The sequence below is a fragment of the Enhydra lutris genome, unplaced genomic scaffold (assembly GCF_002288905.1).
Source record: "Enhydra lutris kenyoni isolate GAN:26980312 unplaced genomic scaffold, ASM228890v2 scaffoldscaffold55, whole genome shotgun sequence".
NCBI classification, from domain to species: domain Eukaryota; kingdom Metazoa; phylum Chordata; class Mammalia; order Carnivora; family Mustelidae; genus Enhydra; species Enhydra lutris.
This window is the reverse complement of record NW_019154139.1, coordinates 8695786-8719925: the sequence shown is the minus strand read 5'-3', so window position 1 is coordinate 8719925 and position 24140 is coordinate 8695786. Positions and strand designations below refer to the sequence as shown.

The 24140-nt window shown below is 41.4% G+C and overlaps 1 protein-coding gene across 1 annotated transcript in view; it reads left to right on the top strand.

Moving 5' to 3' along the window:
* Positions 1–2058: 2058 nt before the first annotated feature.
* The window catches only part of LOC111157579 (GRB2-related adaptor protein 2), a 61574-nt gene continuing 39492 nt past the window's right edge, over positions 2059–24140 (top strand). The window contains exon 1 of the mRNA XM_022519116.1: positions 2059–2286. The gene's annotated coding sequence lies outside the window, so the exon portion shown is untranslated. The remainder of the gene's footprint in view (positions 2287–24140) is intronic.

Here is a 24140-nt window from a genome sequence, read left to right as displayed (position 1 = left end):
AGGTTCTGATATTAGCAATGACCCCTCAAATGGAATTGCTGAAAAATTGCAAATAAGTATGGTTTTAAAAGAAAATTCTCAAGAATAAATAAAAAAATAAAAGAAAATTCTCTATTATGAGTAAGTCCACATTTCACAGATTCTTAAATCCTCGCAATTTTGCTGATATTTTCTGAGTGTCCCATGACTGTGAGGACTGAACTAATGGCATTCTCATATTAGAGTCTTTATTCTTAGGTTCTGCCTCTGCACTTGTTCAATGACGAACATCCGTGAAATAAACCACTAGAGTGGCCTTGCTGCCCTCTCCGTATGCTCTGTAACACATCTGTAGATCATTGCTTGCTGCCGAAATAACTTCTCTTTGAGATTTTCCTGTATTGCATTTCTGCCCCACTCTTGAAAGGGGAGGGGTTCTATTCTGCTCCCTGGGGGGATAGTACCCTGTGGAAAAGTAGCTTCCTCATTAGGATGCAAGCTGAGAACTCCATGATTCTTCCTCTAGAACACTGTTTATCTTTCCTCCTTTCTTCACACTCTCCAGCTGTTGGCATTTAGGACCTCGCTGATCAACCACTTCAATACCACTGACTTGGGATTTGCTCCATGGCCAGAGGATTTCAGTGTCTGACAACTAGCTATGAAGCTGCTGGGCATCATGATATTGGGTCCAGGAATGCCCTTAGACCATGAAGACTGAAGAACACTGAGGCCCACATTAATATGTTTATTGTTTTAAAGTCAGGGACATGCTGTTGCCTTTAAAATTCTATCTTTATAGCATGTGGAAATAGTGAGGAACCTGTTCAGACACAACTCAGGTTTAAGAAAATTGAACAAACTTGCATTAACAGAAAGAAAATCCTGTATTAAGGAGTTAAGAATAGCAAATTCTTTCCTTTAACTCATTCAATAAATATTGAGCACCTACCGTGACCAAAGTACTCTGATGATTTCAAATCACATTATTCTTTTCTATTTCAGTGAAAGTGTTGAGCAGTTATTACCAAGGAGAAATCAACCCCCCCAAAAGGAAATTTCTAACAAGATTTAGATATAAAAGGGGTGAAAATATTAAAAAAAAAAAAAAAAAGGTATCATCTCACCATATAGAATAAGTTTAAATTTTAGAACTCCAAACTGAGTCTTCTGTGATACCTTCCTTCTTAGCCTTCAAGGAATTAATGCTGGGAACATCTCGTGAGCCAGTATTTCCCTTTCTTTTGGGCTCAAATTCTTACTGGAGCCACTTAGCTCCAGTAAGGAGGCAGTGTGGTAGTGAAGCAGGTGGCGGTGTCTCTTATGTCGTGCAAAAGATGCATTGTTGGCAATCCATTTCTAGTAAGAGCAAAGAGAGGAAGAGGTCTTCACAAGTTACACTTGGCATGGGACCCTAAAGGGAAGGAGGGCTCTCACAAATTTGAAGGTAAGAACTAAGGAGGTTGGCAATGACAAAAATCTTAGGTCAGTGAAAAATCTTTAAATCCCAGAAATCCTTTAGCCCAACCAACTCAGAAGAAAGGAAAGTCCCCAAGATCTAAGGAACCAGTCCCCGCTCTTGCCTGACTGGCAAACCTGGGGTTAGAAGTCATCCTGGTTCAGAGATTTTCTTCTTTTGTTTTTTGTTAAGGGTCATGTTATGGACTAAGAGTAATATGGGCTGAGTGAACTAAGAAAGCATCTTCTCTGGGATTTTAGCTCTGTGCGTGATCCCAGGGTGATATTAAATAAGTTCCCTGAAGAAGTCCTAAATTTTTCTCTGGAATCTTGGATGTACTGGGAGAGAATGAGAGTTTTCCTTCAGAGCAGCGGCCTATTGATGAATCGTCTCCAGGATTTGAAATTTTCGTATGTGAACAGAATCGTTCGGAGGGAAATTGTTAAAATTGAAACCAAGCATATAGAAGCAAAAGTGCTTCAGAGAACCTCCTGCATTTTAGTTCAACTCTGGCAGCAAGAAAACAAAACCACATAATGTAAGGCTCACACCCAACTCTCTGAAGCCCGGTTTCTGCTAGTTCCTGTGTGGTTTGCCTACAGACTGCAGGGCTGGCTAGGGGCAGTTTGGAGGAGGGAGTAAGAAGTTAGGCAGGAGGAGGCACTATTAATGGATCTGTGAACTTGTACGCTATTTTAGTGTGGTCCTTGGAAGACAGCACAACGTGGATCTGTACTCTGAAATGCAGTAATTTTGATGTTTGACTTTGTCTTCCTTCTTGGAAGAGAAGATACTATTAACTCAGTGTCAAAGCCAAGATATAGACTCCATCTCTTCTCTTCAAAAAGGTATGTCATTAGACAACATCGGGCCATATACTCTATAGAGATCTTGAACTGTTTTATAATTTGCAGAATGTTCTTTATGAGTCAAATCTAATTAAAATGAATCCCATGGGTTCTTGAAATATTGCTACTCATATGTTGGTCCATCCGCGAAGGTCTGTAAATCTTTTGCCGTAACAATGCTTGTGGGGATGGGATTCGACTTCCAGCAAAGGAACTTGTTCCTTACCCAGCCCAGCACACAAAATTCTCCACTAATTGGCTTCTGAGCTATCCCAGGGGGAACTTTAGACCCATCACAAAGGTAAAATCCCACCTCTCCTTAGTCAGCCTTGAAACCCAGTTGAGGGTGGGGATGAAGGTCTGGGCAACAATGAATGAATGTTGGCACTGGGGGCGCAGGATTGCTCTCTTACTTACATCTCTACTTCTCTTAGAATTTATGGTACCTTTACAAAGAACACCACTTTGAACTTCTTTACAAAAAGAGAACTTTCTGTTGAAATAGGTTTTGAGAGAGTATTGTTTATTTTTGTCTCTTTATTAATAATTAGCACCATATCCCTAAGATGGTGTCCAGTTCAGGCATTGAGTCTGAAGACAGCTCCTCCTTTGTGCTCTTTGCCCCAAACACTCTTGAATATGAGGGTTGAGGATACCCACCAAGGACTCCACTAACTTAAATATACCGTGTTTATACAACTGGAATGAGGCCTTGTTAATAAGGTGTAGGTAACTTAACCTGCGCATTACTGAAAATACTCATCCCCAGATAAATTAAGAGGGAAATGTTTAGGATCTAAAAATCTGATGAAAAAGATTACATGTGCTCATGTTATGTCATCTGAGCATAGGAAATCTCAGGCTGAAGTATCTTTTGTTCTATAAAGCTGCATTTATCATAGACTGGTAAGTTCCTTAGTGGGACTTTTCTTTCTTATTTTTTGTTTCATAAGGAACATTTCGTGTAAGTAGACACTGCTTGAACAACCCAGTATTATTTATAAAACTTCATGTTTGTAATATAATTTTAAGGCAAAGCTCTTTGCAAAAGTATCCACTATTAAATAAAGAGCACTGTGTAAATACAGAACCATCAAAGGGCATTTAAATTTCAAGTTTTAAAAATCATGATTTGTACTCCTTTTGATTTGTTTTTCTGTTAAGAGAGAAGGCCTGTATCATTGAATAAAACTACCTTTTTAGACTGGACTTGGAGTGCCTTCCTTAGAGGAAACTGTAAGCTTGTTTCCCTTAAATTGTAATAGGTTTTATTTTTTTTAAATGACTTTACTGAAGCAGAGGGGAGGGATGCTATTGATTTGCTCAGTAGCGATCTGAGTAATATCCCTATTGCTAACATGATATTCTTTTGAGTATCTTCCGCATCTTACGCCCTGATGAAAATCTCTTTTATTCTTGTATTTCAGTTGTTCTTTCTCTACTTCACAGGGATACTATGAGAATAAATGAGCTCCTATAGATATATGAAGTGCCTTAGGAAAAAGGCACTATGAAAATGCAAAATTGTATCATTATTAAATATTTCTTTGAATATCATTTTCTTTCTACTTTTATACAAAATATATCTCACTTACTACCTGAAGCCATCTCTTTTTTTAGAACCATTGCCTTCTGGAAGAGTGAAAATGATCCCCAATTCTCATAAGTTTATTGATTCTCAGAGAATAATGCCCACTGGTGTTGGTGCCTTGTGGCGCTCACGCCTTACCTTAAGCAGAACTTGCCTCTTTCCCTGAACCAAAAAAGTCCACAATTGTTCAAAAATGTGTCATTGAGTGTGATTCCATCAGGAATTCTTAAATAAGTAACGGTTCGCTGCTGGTTTAGTCCTGGGGCCAGATTCTTTATTTTCATGCTCTCCTAAAACAAATTCAAAATGTGGCAAGAATCTTTGTGATCTGTTATTTGAATCAAAAGATAAAGTTGATTGGCCCCCATTTTGTCCATCTCAAGATTTGCTAAAGCATATATTGATCTGGAAAGGAAGAACACAGCCTCATGTGTTCATTCTTTCTTTCTTCCTTCCTTTCTTTCTTTCCTGGGATCTTAAAATTCTCAGGAACAAAATAAATTTAACAAATAAGCACTTATAAACATTTATTGAGCTTTCATTATGTACCAGGCCCTGTATTAGGCCCTAAGCACTCTTCAGCATTGCTATTAGGTTTCAGTAAGGTTAGGCCAGTAAAAATTCAGTAAGTGATTTTTAGAAATTTCTTTTTAGATATGTATTCACAGACAATCATTATAGAGAACTAAAAGAAACTATTACTAAGTACATGAAGATAAAAATCTCATATGCTCTCCAAAGAAGATGTAAGACATTCATGAAGAAAGTGAAGAAAATGTCCAAACAAAAAAAAGCTGAAATATTAGTACAATGAATACCTCTATACTCACCTGTAGGCTCACAAGCCGTTATGTTTCTGCCATATTTGTTCCATCTTTGTGTATTTCTTTCTGAACTACTTGTAAGTTACAGACAAAGTGACACTTCGTTCCTAAATAATTGGGTACACATTTAAGAATGGGGGCATTCTCCTACAGAACCATAACAATGTGATTATACCTAAGAAGACAGACAGTAATTCTTTAGCATGATCTAATATTTAGACCATATCTAAACTTCTCCACCTGACCTCCAAAGCTGTCTATACCTTTGAAGAAAAAAAGTAGGGTCTAATTTTTATAAAGAAAAACACATTTTGACATTTGGGCTTTATATCTTTTTATTGTCATTGGATTTTTTTCTTTATTTTTAAAAGATTTTATTTATTTATTTGACATACAGAGATCACAAGTAGGCAGAGAGGCAGGCAGAGAGAGAGGAAGGGAAGCAGGCTACCTGCTGAGCAGAGAGCCCGATGTGGGGCTCGATCCCAGGACCCTGAGATCATGACCTGAGCCGAAGGCAGAGGCTTAACCCACTGAGCCACCCAGGCGCCCCCGTCATTGGATTTTTTAAAGGGTTAGGCCAGTTATCTTGAAGGATGTCCCACGTTCTGGATTTGTTGTTGCCTCATGGTGTCATTTAATTTGCTCGTCTACCCCCTGTATTTCCTGTAAATGCCCACGTCTGGCCTACGCATTGATTAGATTTCGATTGAATGTCTTTTATAAGGTGCTCCATATCGCATCTCATCAGGAAGCACAAAATGCCAGGTTGTCGCTCTATTTGTGACTCTCGGTTTGATCATGGCTCGCGGTAGTGCTCTCACTCCAGGGAGCTCTCATTGTAAAGGTAGTTTTTCCGCTTTTGCAGTTAACAAGTTCTCCGAGGGGGTGACGCTTCGACACTGTGGTAGTATCTTACTTCCCAACAAATGTCACCTAATGGCTTTAGGTGATAATCCTTGCCAAAATCGACTGCTCCACTGGGGATCATATACATTTTTAATGCACTTTGAAGAAGGATTAGACATACAAATTCATCATTTTTAGCAGCAATAGCAGATATTATTGACTGTATAAATTCAGGCTATAATTCTAACAACAATAGTAAGTAACATTTATTGAGTGCTTGCTATGGGTTTGAGGCCAGTCCTCCAGCTACTAACTGGGCCAGATAGGACAAGTTAGTCTTTCTGTGCCTTAGTTTCTTAAGCTACAAAAACGAGGGTAATAATGGTACCTGTCTTATCGTATTGTTTTAGAGACTCAATAGAGTTGACCCTTGAACAACATGGGTTTGTTTGTGCAAATCCACTTACACTCGGATTTTTTTCCTATAAATACAGTGCAGTACTGTAAGTATATCTTCCTTATAATTTTCTCTTTTAAAAAATATTTATTTATTTGAGGGGCACCTGGGTGGCTCAGTGGGTTAAAACCTCTGCCTTCGGCTCAGGTCATGATCCCAGGGGCCTGGGATCGAGCCCCAGATCGGGCTCTCTGCTCAGCAGGGAGCCTGCTTCCCCTCTCTCTCTCTGCCCGCCTCTCTGCCTACTTGTGATCTCGGTCTATCAAATAAATAAATAAAATCTTTTAAAAATTTTTATTTATTTGAGAGAGAATGTGAGCGAGCATGAAAGGGGGAAGGTCAGATGGAGAAGCATGCTCTCCTCTGAGCAGGGAGCCCATTGTGGGTCTCGATCCCAGGACCCTGGGATCATGACCTGAGCTGAAGGCAGACATTTAACCAACTAAGCCACCCAGATGCCCCTTTCCTTATGATTTTCTTTTTTTTTTTTTAAGATTTTTATTTATTTATTTGACAGACAGATCACTAGTAGGCAGAGAGGCAGGCAGAGAGAGAGGAGGAAGCAGGCTCCCTGCTGAGCAGAGAGCCCGATGCAGGGCTCGTGCCCAGGACCCTGAGATCATGACCCAAGCTGAAGGCAGAGGCTTAACCCACTGAGCCACCCAGGCGCCCCTCCTTATGATTTTCTTAATAATATTTTCTTTCCTTTAGCTTATTTCATTGTAAGAAGACAGTGTATAATACACAGAACATGCAAAAATGGTGTTAATCGAGGGTTCATGTTATTGGTAAGGCTTCTGGTCCACAGTTGTCTACTGGTAGTTAAGTTTGGGGACAGTCAAAAGTCACACACAGATTTTTGACTGAACAGGAGGTGGGGATGGAGGGCAGTGCCCCAACCCACACCTATTCAAGGTGCAACTGTAATGTATACTTGTAAAGTCCCTAAAATGGTGTCTGCTAGTGTTGTTTGCCCAGCACGGGTCTATTCCTTTATAGGTATGAACTCATTTGCTTTTCATAAAGACCCAAAGAAGTAAGGGCTATGTTATCCTTCTTTTGCAAGTGAGGAAGCACAGGTGCAGAGAGGTTAAGAAACTGACACAAGGTCACTTAATTAGTATGTGGTAGAGTCTGGATTTGAACCCAGGCAGTCTGACTGCATCTCCGAAGACTGGAACCCGTAATGAGAGATGACAGAAATGGGACTGAATGGGAAGCAGTAATGGGACCTCACGCCACCCAGGTTTTAAGTTACTCTAAGTTATTGAAAGTCTGGGACCGTTGCAACCAAAGCAGATTTTAGGTTTTATTCATCGGAATGATAGCACTACATTAAGCACAGATGAGTGCACTTACTGCATTTATATAGCTTAAGGCTCTGTCTGAGGAACTTTAAACAAAAGATATCACTGGGAACTGAAAAATACAGAACTATGAAGGAATAGGAAGGAAGCAAACACAAAGGAATAATACAAGAGGGGAATTACGAGTCCTCAGGGCCGTGGGGCCGGAGATGATATTTTGATATAGTCAAGAGAGAAAAAAAAAATCCCTCTCATTTTTCGCATTCCTGTACTGTATTAAGATTTTACCACTTAAACACAGGAGGATAGCCATTGTCAGATTTGTAAAAGACCCCACTCAGTGGGACAGTGGAGGAGTCTCGTAAGTAGCTGACTTCCCTGGCTGGTTATCTCATACCTTCAGATAGTGCAGAAGTCAGTCTGTGCTTCGGAAACATGTAACTGTATACAGAAAAGGCTTGGCAAAACCGGTATCCATCCCTACCCCTTTATTAGCATTACAAAAGCTTTCCAGGGCTATCTTACCCACTCCCTTAAATGCTGTTACAGAAAGCTCTCAAGTGTAATTTTCTAAACAGAACTAAAAATAAATGAGGGAAAAAAAATCCAACATTAATAATGTTTTTGTGCACTTCGAACACCGTCATTGCTAAATCGGTTCTGCCTTTTTATGTTTTTTAACGAAAAGCAGCCTAATTGATCAATTGGTCATGAATAATACTTTTTCATTTGTTTTTCTCCACACCGCTCAGCCTTCTAGAACCATGGGCATAATGTGGCAGCCTACAAATGGCTTATGATTTGTGTCTTTTGTCTAGTGCTTTATGGGAAAATATTGGAAACAAAGTGCTGAGAACTCAGTAGGAACTCAGTAAATAATAAGTAGATAGTTTTCTTGTTAAATATGATTTTAAAGAAAGCTCTTTTAGATAACCAAAAAATATTACTAGGGAAGTACACAAGTAGGAAAATAAAAACCTTGGTTGATTTGTAATTTGAAATTTCTATTCGTCATTTTATAGGCCATAGATTTTTAGTCTTTTATGGAGCAAAATGGGAAGTCAGATTAGCTCCCCTCCCCCAAATAGATTGATGTTCTAAAAACACAGATTATTGAATCAGTAAAGCTAGCAGGAAAATCTCAGACCTACATTCAATACACAAAAATAGTTATATTTTAATACATCAGCCTTTTAAGTTGATCATAAATATGTTGATATCCATAGTACATAGATTCTTACTGGCAGTGGTGAAGTAGGGGTTGGAGGAGAATGTCAGCCACCCATTTAGGAAGCTGATGAAAGCTCTAGAAACTCCCCAGAGGAAGAAAAGTGTGCCTAGCTAGCACTCATCCACACGCACCTTTATGCAGAATTTCCAGTGGTCCATGAATCCCATGGAGTCTACTCGTGTATCCTCGACAGGAAGAATTTCCTTTATCTGAAGTTATTTCACCCTGAGCCTTGTAAAGGCTTTAAAAAGAGTTTTCACACATGATCTCATTTGATCTTTGAGGTAGACACACCACATATTTTACCTCTCATGTTGCAGTGTGGGAAAACCAAAGCTTGAGAAGTCAGGTAAATTTTTCAAGGTCATTTTGCTAATGTCCGCCAAGACTTAAGACCAAGGTTGTGAAGTCGATACTCAGGGCTCCTTCTGCTACGCTAGTCTGGGCACTACATTCTGAAGAAGCAGGAACCCTTGATGAGCTTCTGGAAATCCGAATTCTGGCTTTCCTGGAAACTCTCTGCGTGACTCTGAACAAGACATTGTAACCTCTCTGGGCCTCAGTTTCCTTCTCAGTCAAGTGAGAGGTTAGACCATAGGTGCTCTGAAGCCATTTTAGTTCTGTTGCAAATCACTTAATCCCACTGGGTCTGAGAATAGAGGAAAATGACCTTTTCTGTGATAGAGGACAAGACCTTTTACCCTTCCCTGTAGGTCATAAAAGCTGGTGTCCAATTCGTGATCGGTTCCTTTGCGATGCCCAAATCCCCTTAGAAGCTATAAACGTAGTAGTGCTTTTGTGGCTGCTTGTGTGTCGTTCTGCTCTTTGCTTCATTTTCCTGCAGGGCTGACTGCCTCACCGTGATTTTGCTCTCTGTGCTCTGCATCAGACAGACATACCACGGTTATTTATTATCCCTCTTGGGTAGTCCAGAGTATAATATGGAAATAAATAAAGATGATGGACTTATTTGGGGCTGATAAACCTTATCCTTCTATAAAGGTTATTCCTCTTGAAGGACCTAAACCTTCCATCCCGATTTTTCATTATTGAATTATTTCCTCTAATGTCCCTGAAATGTGCTTGGAAACTGGGAGACTCCTAAGAGGGCCTACAAGCGCTGAGCACAGAAACCCCTAAGCAAGAAAGGACATGACCGAGCCCTTCACTTTGGGAGCTGCCTGGGGCATCTTTGGGTCAGTATAATTAGGAGAATTTGTGTTAGCATTTGTTTCAGATTTATTAAAGTTGTCTATAACATACACTGCCAAGTACACAAAATCCATGATGTAGCCCCAGCTTAGCTCTGAGTCTCTCTGGGAAGCTAAAACAGGCAGAAAAATTCTCATGCTCTGTATGTCAGTTTCCAGATAGAACCCCAGATCCAAAGGTCTCCCCCGGATGGCAGGAGCCACCCTATTCTTGGCCTTTGGACCAGTCTGAGCCAAAGACTATTGGCAGGGACAGGCTGGCTACCTCCATAATTGGGAAGGTTGCCACAGATCTTTATTTGTGATTAATAGCAAGAGATATGAAATTGGAGGCCCTGGTTTTCAGCCCTTTTTGTCTGTGAATTTTCCAAATGAACTTCAGGCCGTCAAATGGAGCCATAACAATTTCTTGCAGAGAAGCGTATAATTTGCTCAGTCCCATGTCAGGTCATTGACTATGGGAAGAAATACTGTCCACTGATGAGAACGACAGAGCATGAACTTTGCTCCTATGTTCCGTGCTCTTTCCTTAGCCTCGTGGATGACCTAGTGGGCTCCCTTCCCTCCTCTGTCCTTGAGTGGGACAATACCATTCTTTAACCTGCTATGCAGGACCCTTGAGAAGAAACATCCGTTGTTACAAGAATTTTAGATCTTTGATAAATAGAACGATGTAATATCTCATTTATATTTATAAAATGCATAATATGGTGCTTTCTTATTTAGCCAAACCGATTTTGTGACATTTCGGTCTCTTAGACCAATATTGTTAAGTAGACTACTAATTCACTTTATCAACTAGATCCTGTACCATGTTGTGACTGGACACTGGTTCCCCATAAATAATCCTAATAAACAAACAGGGAGAAAGTGTGAAGTCCAAAAAATCCCGTAGCTGGAGAGTGATTCCCAAGACCTGGAACAAGGTAGATGGAGCTCTTCCATAGTAAACTTCGTTGTTCTGTTTTGTTTTATTTTAAAATGCAAGATGTAGGGAAAAGCAAGATTTACTACAGAGCCAATATTGTCAGCTCAAATTATCTCATAAAATGAAGGGTCAATTAGGTGCTATTATCATCAAGAGAGCTCGCTATAATGCTCTGTCATATAGATGCTGTAAAAAATTACCCGTCTGGTTACTTTGATTTATTTTTGGGCTACCGTCAGCAGACATCCCCTCAATCCCTAATTCACAGTATGCAGATATCTTGAGAACACTTAGGGTAATAAAAACAAAACCAAATGGATCCTTTCCCCTAAGGAACATACAAGCTATTAGGGGAACTGGACAGATGAAAACTGCAGTGCACAGCTTGTGCCAAGGGGATTAACAGAGCAAGTGGAGCAAGGAGGACTTCCTGGAGGAGGTGCCACTGCAGGGGAGAGAGGTGGCTTGACAAAGAGACATAACTACATCCACAAATTCGCATCCTCCACAGAAATCATAGGAGGAATAGGATCTTCTTTGCTGATGATCCGTTTATTTTGCAGATGATAAGAGTTGAGAAGTCTCCGTGAATTATTTTTCCTTGAGGAGCCAGAAATTAAAGTTCTACTACTGGAAACTGTCCCTTAAGCTCTTTTCCCAGATTGCCTGCTCTTCTCTTCCAGTTACGTCTCTCTCTGTCTTCTTCTTCAAGCTTAAATAGCCTTGGTTCTTTTAACTACTCTCCTAAGATGGGGTTTTGGCTGCTGTCATCATTTTAAGTGCTCACTTCCGACGGACTCCAGTTTAAGGTCCTGCCTGGATGGTGGTGCCCAGAATGGGACAGAGTTCTCCAGGAGCCCTCTGACAAATGCAGAGTGCCATGGAGCCGTTGTCTCCCTTCCTCTATACCTTATATTTCTATTAATATGGCCCAAGATTGCATTGGCCTTTTTGGCATTCATGTCACAAAGCTGACTCATACCGAAATTGTGGTCAGCTAAAACCCGTGAGTTCCCATGCCTGACTACTAAGCCAGATCTTCCTTATTCTGTACTTACACTCTTGATTTAAAAACAAACAAAAAAACTCTGGGCACAGGTTTAAATGTAGAGAAATTTATCCCTATCATACTAAGCCGTATTGATAATAGCCTATCAAAATACTTCCAAGCAGGGTGCCTAAGTAGCTAGGCCGGTAAGTGTCTGCCTTCAGCTCAGGTCATGATCCCAGGGTTCTTCTGGGATTGAGCCCCATGTCGAGGTCCCTGCTCTGGGGGAGCCTGCTTCTCCCTCTCCCTCTGCCTGCCACTCTGCCTACTTGTTTTCTCTCTCTCTCTCTCTCTCTCTCTCTCTCTGTTAAATAAATAAATTAATCAATTAAAAATTAAAAAAAAAATTGGGGCTCCTGGGTGGCTCAGTGGTTAAAGCCTCTGCCTTTGGCTCAGGTCATGATCTCAGGGTCCTGGGATCGAGTCCCGCATCGGGATCTCTGGTCAGCAGGGAGCCTGCCTCCTCCTCCTCACTCTCTCTGCCTGCCTCTCTGCCTACTGATCTCTCTCTATCAAAATAAAACAAATAAAATCTTTTTAAAAAAATTTAAAAATTAAAAAAAATAAATATCTTAAAAAAATATTTCAAAGCTAGTGAATTAGTTCTCCCTCCTAGCAGGTGAGTATTTATTTGCTGCTGAGGGCATGGTTAGTCTCATACTGGATCCCTCTGGAAGATCAGGGTCAGGACTTAATTATCTTCCTCCTATCAGTAAATTTTCTGCAAGCCTGGACATATCTCCATCTTTAGACAAACCAGTGATCCTCGATCTTTCCGGCTATAAAATAGGAACAAATGTGAGTGGCCTTTTCCTTCCCAAGGATACGCAACAATGAGTCAGATGTCTACAGACTCCAAGTAAAAGTTACTCAGAGGCACTATTATGTGAAAAGAGGAAATTTTATTTCAGGCTCTCAGCAGCTTTTGGAAGATTTGATTATGCTTACCACTGTCCGTTAAAATAAATAGCATCCATTTTTGCGACTGTTTTAAGCTGTAGCTGAGTGATCTGATTTGGGCTTAGAGTACCATCACGTGATGTCAGTACGATTTCAGTGCCTGATTTGTAATTTGAGTAAACATGAACACATATATCTGTTCCATTGCAAAGCCTCAGTTAAAGTGATTCTTCTCTCTCCTTCCCCTCCCCCATTGGCATCCTCAGCCCTGGCCTCTTCCGTTAGTAGAATAAGGACTACAAAGACCTTGAAGTTTAGGTTTCTGTCAGATCTTTGGAAACCCCTAAAAGTCTTGCCAAAGTAACTTAGTGGTTCATAAGTTTTCTTTCCCGGCCAAAGCAGAGAACTCAGGGCTAATTTGTATAACTTTTATAACTTTAAGCTAATAGAAACGTCGTATTTCAAAACCCATTCTTGTGAGTGGTTTTGTTCTTATAGAAAGGTTCAGGGAGCATCCACGTTTTCCTAATCTGTCATTTGGATGCAAATTTGAATGTTGCTCTCATGACCTTGTAATCCTTAAGATTCACAGATGTCCACCCCCCACCCCATCCCAGTGATTTTGATCTAGGGCCTCGCGACCCAACTTCAACCACCAGTCCAGCTGATACCACTCGGGGAACCTATTACAAATGAGGATCTCAGACCTTGCCTCAAACCTACTGAATTAGAATCTGAACTTTTAAAAGATCACCCTGGTAATTTTTATGCACACTAAAATATGAGAAGAACCGACCTAGGGTGCAAGGTTTCGCACCACGTTACCCAGCGTCCCTCTTGTGTCGTGATACAATTCTAAAATTCCACTTGGTGTTGATTAAGAGTTTAGAGTTGTTAGTTAAACTTTTACCAGATTTAAATACTTTATATACATCTAGCTATTTCTCAAAATATATATAACTGGCTTTAAAATACTCTTGACTTTCTGAGTTCTTGTAGAACAGGGAGAGATTTGACATCCGCCCCCTGCCAGGGACATTTGGCGATGCCTGGAGACATTTTTAGTTGTCACAATTGGGGGTGAGGGGGCTGCTACTAGCATCGGGTGGGTGGAGGCCAGCAATGCTGCTAAGGACCCTGCGATGCACAGGACGGCCCCCACCCAGCTCCAAATGTCAATAGTAATAATGTTGAGAAACCCTGTTACAGAGGTATATAGTTTGTAGAGAAAGATTCAGATGTGCAACTGTACATTATAGAACACCATAAGCAAGTGGAGCCTTGTGGCATGTCATGATATGACCAAAGAACAGATAGGCTTGGCAGTGGCCCAATGATGGTGGTAGGGACATGGAAGGAAGGGAGTGGGAGATCCAGCTACAAGCTAGAGGAGACATCTAGGACAGACAATCATCAGTGCTCTGTGCACAAAGATAGTCAACTTTACAGAACAGGGATGGGATTCAGAGACTAGACCCTAAGTATGAACTGGCGGGTGGGGTGGGGTGGGGGGGGGAGAATGGACCGGAGACACACAAAGCTTCAGTCCTAGAGCAGATGCTAGATATGATCCCAAAATCATGTTAGGCCTGGAAAACAAGAAAGGCTTTCAGATGTTAGCCTGAGAGTATGCAGTGGATTTCAGGTAAATCTGGTAAAACAAGGACTTAGGAGTAAGACAAAATCCCATTTGCTGGAACTGGGATATCTCTGAGCCAGGGCAGCAGCGGGGGTGACCTGATATGATCTAGCCAAGTATTCAGCCACAGCGAACGTCTTAAATCCTTCCCAACCGAGAGAAGGGTTAGTGCAGAGTCTACAGTATTGTTGACTTGCAGGAAGGGGTCACGTGCTTCCAGCTATGGAGAAAGGTAGGCAAGAATCGAACCAGGTCCTGACCCTGGCTGGTGAAAAATCCTGGGGTCAGTACTGGGATAGAGCTTATGATGTTCTTGGGTCATTTCCTTGCTGTACCGAACTTCAATCATTTCAGAAAGATTGTCTACTTTTCAACTGTAAAATTTCCAGGGAAAGATTTCTTTAAAGATTGTGTTGATGCCTTATAATCCATCTAAGTTGAGCCTTCTTCCCCGTTCCTAACCCCAAATCCTCTTCCTGGGAAGTCAGCTGGCTTCCTTTCATCCCACCAGGGAGGCTACGTGCTTTCTAACATACTGTGACACTCAGCAACCTCAGTTGCATCCGGAATGGCCACGCCCAGCCTTCCCCTTTTTGGGGCAGAGGATCTCAATTGCATTTGCACAGCCCCAACCTCTTCATCCCTTTGATATTCTCTGGACCGTCTCCAGGTCCTGCCTGCTTGTGTGAGTCACCACCAAAATGTATTTATTAAACATACACTGTGTGCTGACTGCCCTTTTGACAATGGAGGGCAGAGAAGAGATAATGTGTAAGAATAGGCATGGTTTTGTTGGTCTCTGTTAGTCTCTCTTCTCTCTCTCTCCAAGGAGTTGTTGATCTTTGCTGAGTTCATAGTCCCGTTGGAGAGACAGTCCTTAGGCTAAGTGCCATTGTCACATTTTGGTTGTCCCGCAAATGCTTTCACTGCGACCCTCACCTAAGGACAATAGAGTACACTATCCTAGGAAACAGCTCTGATGTGAACTTAGCTGTAAATAAAAGTGGGATAAATGCATTTGCTCAGTTCCAGAGACGGCATTATACTGCCATGTGGATTTTGTTTCAAATGAGCTGCAGAACAAAATTCTTCTCTACGAAAAGGGGTTTAGTCAACTGAATTCACTCACTTTGCTGCAACTGGATTAATTTCATTTCACATCATGTCTCTAAGGAGAAAAGTAAACTGATTTGCATCAGGCTAAATGGATATGTTGATGTATCTGAAGTCAGTAAGGCTTATTCCGGCTAGATTACAACAATCACGGTGTCCTGGCTGTTTTAGCTTCTATGAAGTAGTTGCAAAAGTGCACCGATTCGTTATGTGAAAAGCAGCTTATAAAGTTACCATAGATGGAGATGTTGCAGAAGAAGAGAGAGCATAGATGTGTCAAATGTGATGAGCGTTCCTCCCTTCCCCCAGATTTGAACCACTCTCTCCTCAGTGTTATAAAAAATATTCATTTTATTCTGTAGCCGTGTTCTAAAAGTCACCATTTTATATTTTTGAATTGTGCTGCTGGAACTGCTCAAGATACAGACCCAACCCCACTTAGGGCTGAACAGATATCAACTATGGGCTTGTTGAGTGCCCAGTACTGTGCTAAGTACCACCATCTTCCCCCACCCTGCCCCTGCCATGGACCACCATCCTGCGCTTAATCCGTTCTTCTACCTTCTGCATCACTCTCGTTTCCAGAACCGCAATCCTGTCGTCTCTCTGTGATAATCACTGTCTATCTCGAGACCCTTTCCTTCATTACTCCCAAAATGCTGCCTTTATCCTGGTGTGCACTTCTAACACAATAAGGCTGCTAGTGGAAGTTTTTCTGAGTTCTACAGCTAGTAGTTTCTATAAGTAGTAGTTACTTCAAAGTAACTTGAAAGAAATAACTTGAGGAGATGAGCCTATGGTGTTACGGGCTGGGTATATGGATCAAATGTCATCATGTGTATAGAGAAAGCCATTTATAAATTGTTAACATGCTCTCCAAAGGTAAATTATGACTGCATTACATGATTATGAGGTTTAAAAAGCAGCTGGATTATATATAAAAATTCAGTAAGACTTAGTGGCAATTCGGTAGTTGAAAAAGGAAATGAGAGAAATTAGGGCATTGACACCCCTCCCCCCGCCATCAATAAGCTAGAGGCACTCAACATTTTTTTTTTTTTTTTAATAGCCAAAGCATACACTTTTCATTGAGAACATATACTCGGTTCCAAGGACCGGAGTCTGCTCAACAGACTTGCTCAGCAGACTGTTCCAGAACAAGGCCCTCCCTCTTGCTCAAGCTACCCCAGGCCCCACACAGCCACCTTCCTAAATCCAAGCCAACCTTGAGGGGTTAGCCCCAGACGGAATTAATCTTTTTCTCCCCGGGCACTCCTATCAGCCTTATGTTAGATTATTTATGTGGGCATCGATCCCCTCGAATGGACTGTGAGGTGCCGAAAGGCAGGAGCCCTGCTAGCATCTGCCAGACCCTCCCCTCCCCCACCAGTAACAACTCCTGGTGGAGTGGCCAGAAGATAGAAGAGAATTTCAGCCGGCAATGACCTCCAAAAAGGTTTTATCCCCAGAGGCTGGCCTCAGACACAGAAAGGTTTTTACTTGAGCAACTTTTGGACCCCTCTGACATGGAACAGGGTTTGTTACAAAGACTCATAAAAATTCTATGAGTGGTGGGTACATACAGGCATTTTCTTCTTCTTCTCTGTCTTTTCCGTACGTTTGAAAATCCTCTTTAAAGGTTACTGAGTTCAGTCCCTCTTATTGTCACTTGATTTTCAGCTCAGAAGTTTCCCTATAATTTAAATTATAAAATTCCTTCTTCAGTTTCCCTGCTTAGTTGTGTTTTCTCTCCGGAATGCGGTCCCCCTAAAATGGTTACTTCTTAGACTGGCGCTTCACACAACACCAGATTGCATCACACCCTCATTGAAAGGACCTCCTTGGGGCGCCTGGGTGGCTCAGTGGGTTAAGCCGCTGCCTTCGACTCAGGTCATGATCTCAGGGTCCTGGGATCGAGCCCCGCATCGGGCTCTCTGCTCAGCAGGGAGCCTGCTTCCTCCTCTCTCTCTGCCTGCCTCTCTGCCTGCTTGTGATCTCTCTCTGTCAAATAAATGAATAAAAAAATCTTTAAAAAAAAAAAAAAGAAAGAAAGGACCTCCTTGTGCAGAGTTGGGGGGCTCTTGGAGGATGAGAAACACCACTTTTTAGCACATGGGGGAAAAAAATCCTTGAGCTGTTTTGTTATTTTAATACTTTATCTTTGGCAGAGCAGAAAGTCTTTTTTAGGAATCCTCTCTAAAACGATTAGCCATCTGACTATTGCCGAGCAAATAATAGGTGCTCAATAAATATCTTAAAAATAGATTAAATTACTAGGCCCTTCTAAGTGAAAGATAACGTGAGTCATTTAAAACAGAAAGCGATGGGTATAGTTTCCAACTGCTCCTCTTTTGAGCTCATTAGAAATCATAGAAAAATGGGAAGATGGGGGAAAGTTCTGACACTGTTATGGAAACTGCATTCATGAGAGCAGATTGTAATTTTGTGTACAGTGGTTTGATGTACAATTATTCGAGAGATTTACTGTCACCACGGTTTAAAGCCATGTTGTTACCGTAATAGAAGACTGGCCCGGGGGCCTCATCTGATACCTATAACTCTCTAGCATCTCCTTTGCTCTTTCATCAGCAAGTTCACGTCTGTCCCCCACCCCCAAACTCTGCGCTGCAGTCTTGGCACACATCCCTAACCTAAACTCCAGCCAATTCCTTAACAAGACACTTTCTCCCCTTCACCTGCCTGTTGCCTCTTGTTCTCAGACACTGCTCCCTGAAATCAGGGGCTTTCGGTGAGTTAAAAAGGGAAATATAGAATTACCTAGCTCTACCAGTATTTTAAGTGTTCTTGTAGACTTAATGAGAGCTCTTGTACAAAACCACTCCAACTCTTTCTTAAGATATGCTCATTATTTTTTTTTCTCTGTTTGATTGAACTGTTGACCTTCTGGATAAAGGACTAGTTATTACCTCAAGTATGTTTGGAACTATTCTTGCCCTAACCATTCTAAAATGTAATTAGCATTAAGACATTATTGTAGGAGCCCATCCCCTTGGGCTGGGATCTCATTAGACAGCACAAACTGAACAGAATATTGTACGTGGTCCACACTCAGAGAAAAAAAATCTCTAAGAAAAATCTGTGGCACTGGGGTAAAGTTAAAACTGGCGATTTCGTGAGCCCTCTTTTGCTCATTTATTTGATTTGTCTAAGGATCCGAACAGAGCAAGGATTGTGGTTCTTCTGTTTAAAAAATGAAAGCAACTCTTTTCTCAGAACTCTGCTTAGGCAATGGGGCTGTTCTCACAGCTCCAGGTCAACAAAAACCTAAATAATCCATTTTAGAGCTCTAGCTCGTCCCCCTAAGAAACGCATCTCATTTTAAGGCATGACGCCACTTACCTGGGATCAACAGAGATGATAGAGAATGAGTATTCTCCAGGAGGTAGTGAACCAAGGTGGGGAAAACCAAGGCCCAAGCAGGTGTAATATAACTCATGGGTTATTCATGCTCCATGCCCCATCTCTTCCACTGTAGAAAAAAGCCTTTCATTTTTTGAGTTGAAAACCATTTAAGGCTTCCTGCTCATTTATTTCAATATGTGTTCCTAACTCTTGGACCAGTCCCAACAGTTATAAAGCCTTCTATGAATAATAATGAAGCTCTTCATTCCTGGGGGTCCCAAAGGTTATCATTTCTAGTTCATTGCAGGGTCCTTTGGATGCCCCAGTCGAGCCCTAAATGCTTGGAACCTTCAGGAGAAAGCTTGCCCGATTCTGCCATTCACCTCCTTTATAAGTTTATCATGTGTTTTAATGTGCAGCGATATGTCATGTGAACAGTAATTTCTCATTATTATCACAACATTTTTCCTTAATTGCAAAACTATATCTGACCCAAATTTATTCTTGTCATGGCTTGTGTGTGCAAGCAGAGTCTCGTTTGCCTCTACAATATATTAATAGTGTATTAATTAGCTTCCCAGTGCTGCCCAAACAAGGAACAGAAAGGATTTATCTAAATCATAAAACATGAAATGAAGCTAACACTTTGTTAATTATATTTTAAGGGCAGTGTCGGCATTAGGTAGCAGAATGAAATTTAGGCCAAATTTTTGAGAGAAAATAACAGAAAACAGCGCTCAATTAAGAAAACATTTGTTTAGCACCTACTGTGTTCAAATTCTGAGAGGCAAAATAGGCCAAGACAAATATAATTGGCCCATTTAGTTCTAGAGTCATAGTTGAAAGGCAATAAAGGGAAAGGTAATATAAGTATTTTGATTTAGTGTTAATTAGCTTAAATATATTAGACTGAACCATATGAAACTGACAATGTCAGACCATTTTTCACCAAAGGAAGTGGCAATTTCACACGATTCAACCTAGTATCAATGTACTCTTAACCTATACCAGCTCCTAAAACACTATCTTGTTCATTTTCTTTCCATTTTCTTAAGTTATTCATTTCAGATTTAAGCTGTCATTATTCGAAAATCAATACAAGGTAAATACAGGTCAGAGATTTTACTCCCACTTTTTATATTTATTTTTGTAAACTCAAAATTAACATATACTTAGCAGATCTAAAATGTCTGATTATATTAAATACTTTTCTTTATTTGATTGAGAGTCATGGACCTTGCTACCTGTCCCTCAATTCCTCAAAAATCAATTTTTCATGCCATTTCCATTGTGATATTCATGCAAAACCATCACTTCTGTTCCTTTCTTTTCTGCAGAGATAACTGTTTGGTTGCCCAACACTCTGCTTGTTTGAAATATTTCTGTATAGGAGATTAAATCTAACACCTAATCTGCCCCCAAATTACAGGTTTCTGAGAAGTCAGAACAGGTTACCATACATGTATTCCACTAAATCCATTCCTTTAATTCCTTCAACATTTAACAAATAGTTAAGCACCTATTTTGCATAAGCACTGGAGTTGGTCCTCTGCTAAGTAAGCGGTTGTATGAACAAAGGTGTGTGCATGAATAAAAATACAAATTTCATGCTACCTAAATACCAGGCACTGCTCCAAGCACTTGACACGTATCAATCTATTTAACTGTGCTCAATGGTGTGGGTGCCATTGTCCTGTCCATTTTAAAGATGAGGAAACTGAGACCGGAAAGGTTAAGTGAGCTTCTAGAACCCAAAAGTTTAACCAAAGGCACCAATAATCTATCTAGTCATTGTGGGGGACCCGGTGTTAAAAAGAAAGTATCTCTCCCAGACTATACCAACTCAGGCTGACTTGTGTATGTCAGAAAACATGGTCCCCCTAGGTCTCCTTCCAGCTCAGGACACTAAAACACGCCTCCTTGAGGCCCTCAGCACACACCAGGACACATTCGCTGACCTACACATTCTTGCAGAGTCACATCTTAACCCGAACCTTATCGCAGTGCTGCCGAAGGCCAGGCACTATCAAGAAAATGTTCACTCATCTTCTTCCCGTTAGGCCCCATGTGTGAACACTGATAGCAGATCTAAATTCGAAGAAAATCAACAGAAGTCATCTCAGTCAACCTGAAAAGTGTAGTGACTCATTCACACCCTTTCACAGGGCTCCTACTGGGCTGCCCTGGTTCCCCGGAACCAGCCTCCAGGCCTCCTGCAGCGCGGGGCCTGATCACTCTCTCCTCCAAGGACCACATGAGCCTTGACCTCCGGGTGCTAGGCCTCTGATCTGCTCAGCCAGCTGCCCCTGCTCTGTGCTGCTGACAACCCCACTGCTTCTGTCCCCGGGGCAGGCTAAACAAAGTTGCCTTGGAAAAAAAATAACAGGGAAGAAGATGCTGACTTTTCAGCCCCAAGAGTATATTCCTTCACTCTGGAGCTAAAATCATAACATCTAAATTTGACTCGACTTGAGTCTGCTCCTGTAAACCGTGTTTGCAGACTGCCGAAAACAATACAGAACCACTCAACATCTCATTAGAAAGACAAGAGCTGGTGAGCCAACTCACTAGAACAAAGAAAAGAAAAGCAGGTTCTCGAATTTCACCACGCACGTAGGCACGCACGTGTGCACACATGCACGTGTGCACACGCATGCACACGCACTGATGTAGTGAAGCCCATGAGATGGTCAAGTGGCCCTGACTGTGAAGGGCAGTTACGTATTCAAGGATTTTCTTGTGCTAATTTAAGTGAGCCACAGGAGCTTAACTGAGCTAAGCCTCAGGTCTCCACCCTGAGAGAACAGTCTGGTTTCTGTGTCTGCCTCTAGTAAAGCCATGAGCAAAGTACGGAAGAGCAAGGACTCAGGGGCCAGACAGCCCTGGCTGGGATCTCAGCTCCACCATCGTTCGCTGTGCGACCCCGGGGAGTTCCTTAACCATCAGTAATGGTGCCTCCACTTCCTCGCCTGTAAAACCGGAGTTAATACAACTGAAATTGACCTGCACGGGTTTGTCGTGAGGTTGGGGGGAAGTAACACATGGGGAGAGGTTTAGAACAGTACCTGGCTCTGAGTAAGTCCTCCTCACATGCCAGTTATTTGTAAGAGTAACTTGAAATGAGCTCCTGTAACCCACTTGAAATTGAGTTCCTTTTTTTTTTTAACTTAAATTTTATAGCGCTGTGATCTCCTTTTTTTTTTTTTTTCTTTTGTGTGCATGCAGATGGAGGGTGTTTAGTCGTCCTTGGAATACAATCTTTCCTTTCATTAAGACCCATTATTAAGTCTCTTCAAGTTTCTCTCCTGCAGTAAATGATCCAGATTATTTAATTGTTCGCTTTACATGCTCTAATCATTTATTTGAACTTCTCAACTGTCCAGAGTTAGTACGCACAGAAATATCATCTAGGAAACCTTGATTTTGAAATTCCTTATCATCTGCAGTCCATGAGCTCAAATGTTTAAAATCCATTGTTTGGATTCTTTACTGTATTGGCCAGCTGGTTTTCCTCCACTACTCTGCTACAGTGCCCTCGTTTCTGACTTCATAGCTTAGCATGAGCCAAAACAGAGAGGACCATAGGTCATTCATTCATTCATTCATCCAGTATTTATCAGGGGCCTACTACGGGCCAGGCACTGTGCTGTGTGATAAAAGTACAAACAAGACACTCTCTACTTGGAGGAGTGTAGCTTGGGAAGGAAGACATAGAAGTAAACAAACCACTGCAAAAGTCTTCCATGAGATGCTTTCCTTGACTTGAGAAGGTACCAGGATATCCTTGGGGCAGAAGGGAGGGAGAACTTAGCTCTACTTGGTAGATCTGGGAAGGTTACACAGAGAGGGTGACTTTGGAGCCATATTAACGAGTGGCAAGGATCAGAGAGAAGGAGGAGGAGTCTTCAAGGAAGAAGAAACACCTAGTAACAATATGCACATCACATCGCCAGAGAACCTTCCATGGTGCTGTTATGACTGGGCCCTCGGGTCTAGGAAAGATTCAGAGATATAAGGCTACAGAAAGTCAGCAGGGAATGTCGATGTCACATGTAAAGAGCAATATATATATTCCTTTCTAGTTATTTTTTTAATACCCCTTCATGTGTATGACATATATGAGTTAAATAATATTCATGGAGGAGTCTTCATATTTTTAAGATTTTATTTATTTATTTGACACAGAGATAGAGCTCACAAGCAGGGGAGCAGCAGGCAGAGGGAGAAGCAGACTCCCCACTGAGCAGGGAGCCTGCCGCAGGGCTCGATCCCAGGACCCTGGGATCATGACCTGAACCAAAGGCAGACATTTAACCGACTGAGACACCCACGTGTCCCTTCGTTTTTAATTTTCTAGAAAATGATTTTTCAAGTACAATAGGATGTTAGCATCATTTCCATATTTGTGCCTGACACAATATTTTTCTACTTATTTGTTTACTTATTTATTAGCTCTCTCCCTTTTATTAGCTGTCTCCCTCCACTAGCAGGTAGTCTCCATGAGGTCAGGGACTTTGCCTCTTTTGTTCAAGTCTACATCCCCAGCACCTAAAACGGTGTTTGACTCATGATAAGGTCTCAATAAATATTTGTGGAGTAAATGAATAAATTTCCTTGTGGGTGAAAAGAAACAATCATACCCTTTACTAATGGGGGGTGGGGGGGAGAAAGAAACCTGGACTTAAAACAGTTTTTCATGAGCAGATCCAATTTGCAAAAATGGAACTGAAGTTTAAAAGCTATTTTTCTTCTCGAAGCTCTGCTTCTGGGAGAATCACAGCTGCCAGCTTCGGTGGTGGTTTTCACTGCCCAGTTCCAAATTCTGCACAGTTGTACATATTGGCAGGGCTCAGCTTCCTTAAATGCTCTTGGATCAGTAAGGAAATGGTGATTTTCCTTATTGATTTAATACCAGTTCCTCTTCTGTGAAAAAGCCCGTGCGCTCCTCAGTGGAACATACAATAAAAACCGAACACTGGGGGCCATACATTAAGTAAGTCACTCATGTTCCTCTTCAGTCGTGTGATGTTAAACCATTTCTACTTTTGAGCTGGAGCGTTCAATCATTCTTCCCTTTAAATTTAGCAGAGTGATTATTCCTCCTGGTGGATCGTACCTGTGCTCCTTTCGATCTGCACAATAGCTCATTCCCGGATGAACTTTAAGCTCTGAGGGAATGCCTCTAAAATACTGTTTATGAATCGTCGGAGAAATGTTTCACATCCTTTTTACTCTAAAATGGTTATACCAAACCACTCTCTCCAACGTTTCCATTTTCCAAGAAGACAGAAAAAGGACTTTGGGCCACAGGGCTGTGATGACACAGTAATAATTCTACTTGCCGTGGATTTTACTCAGTGGCCTCCTGGAGGCTGCAATGGAGGAAAGCCATT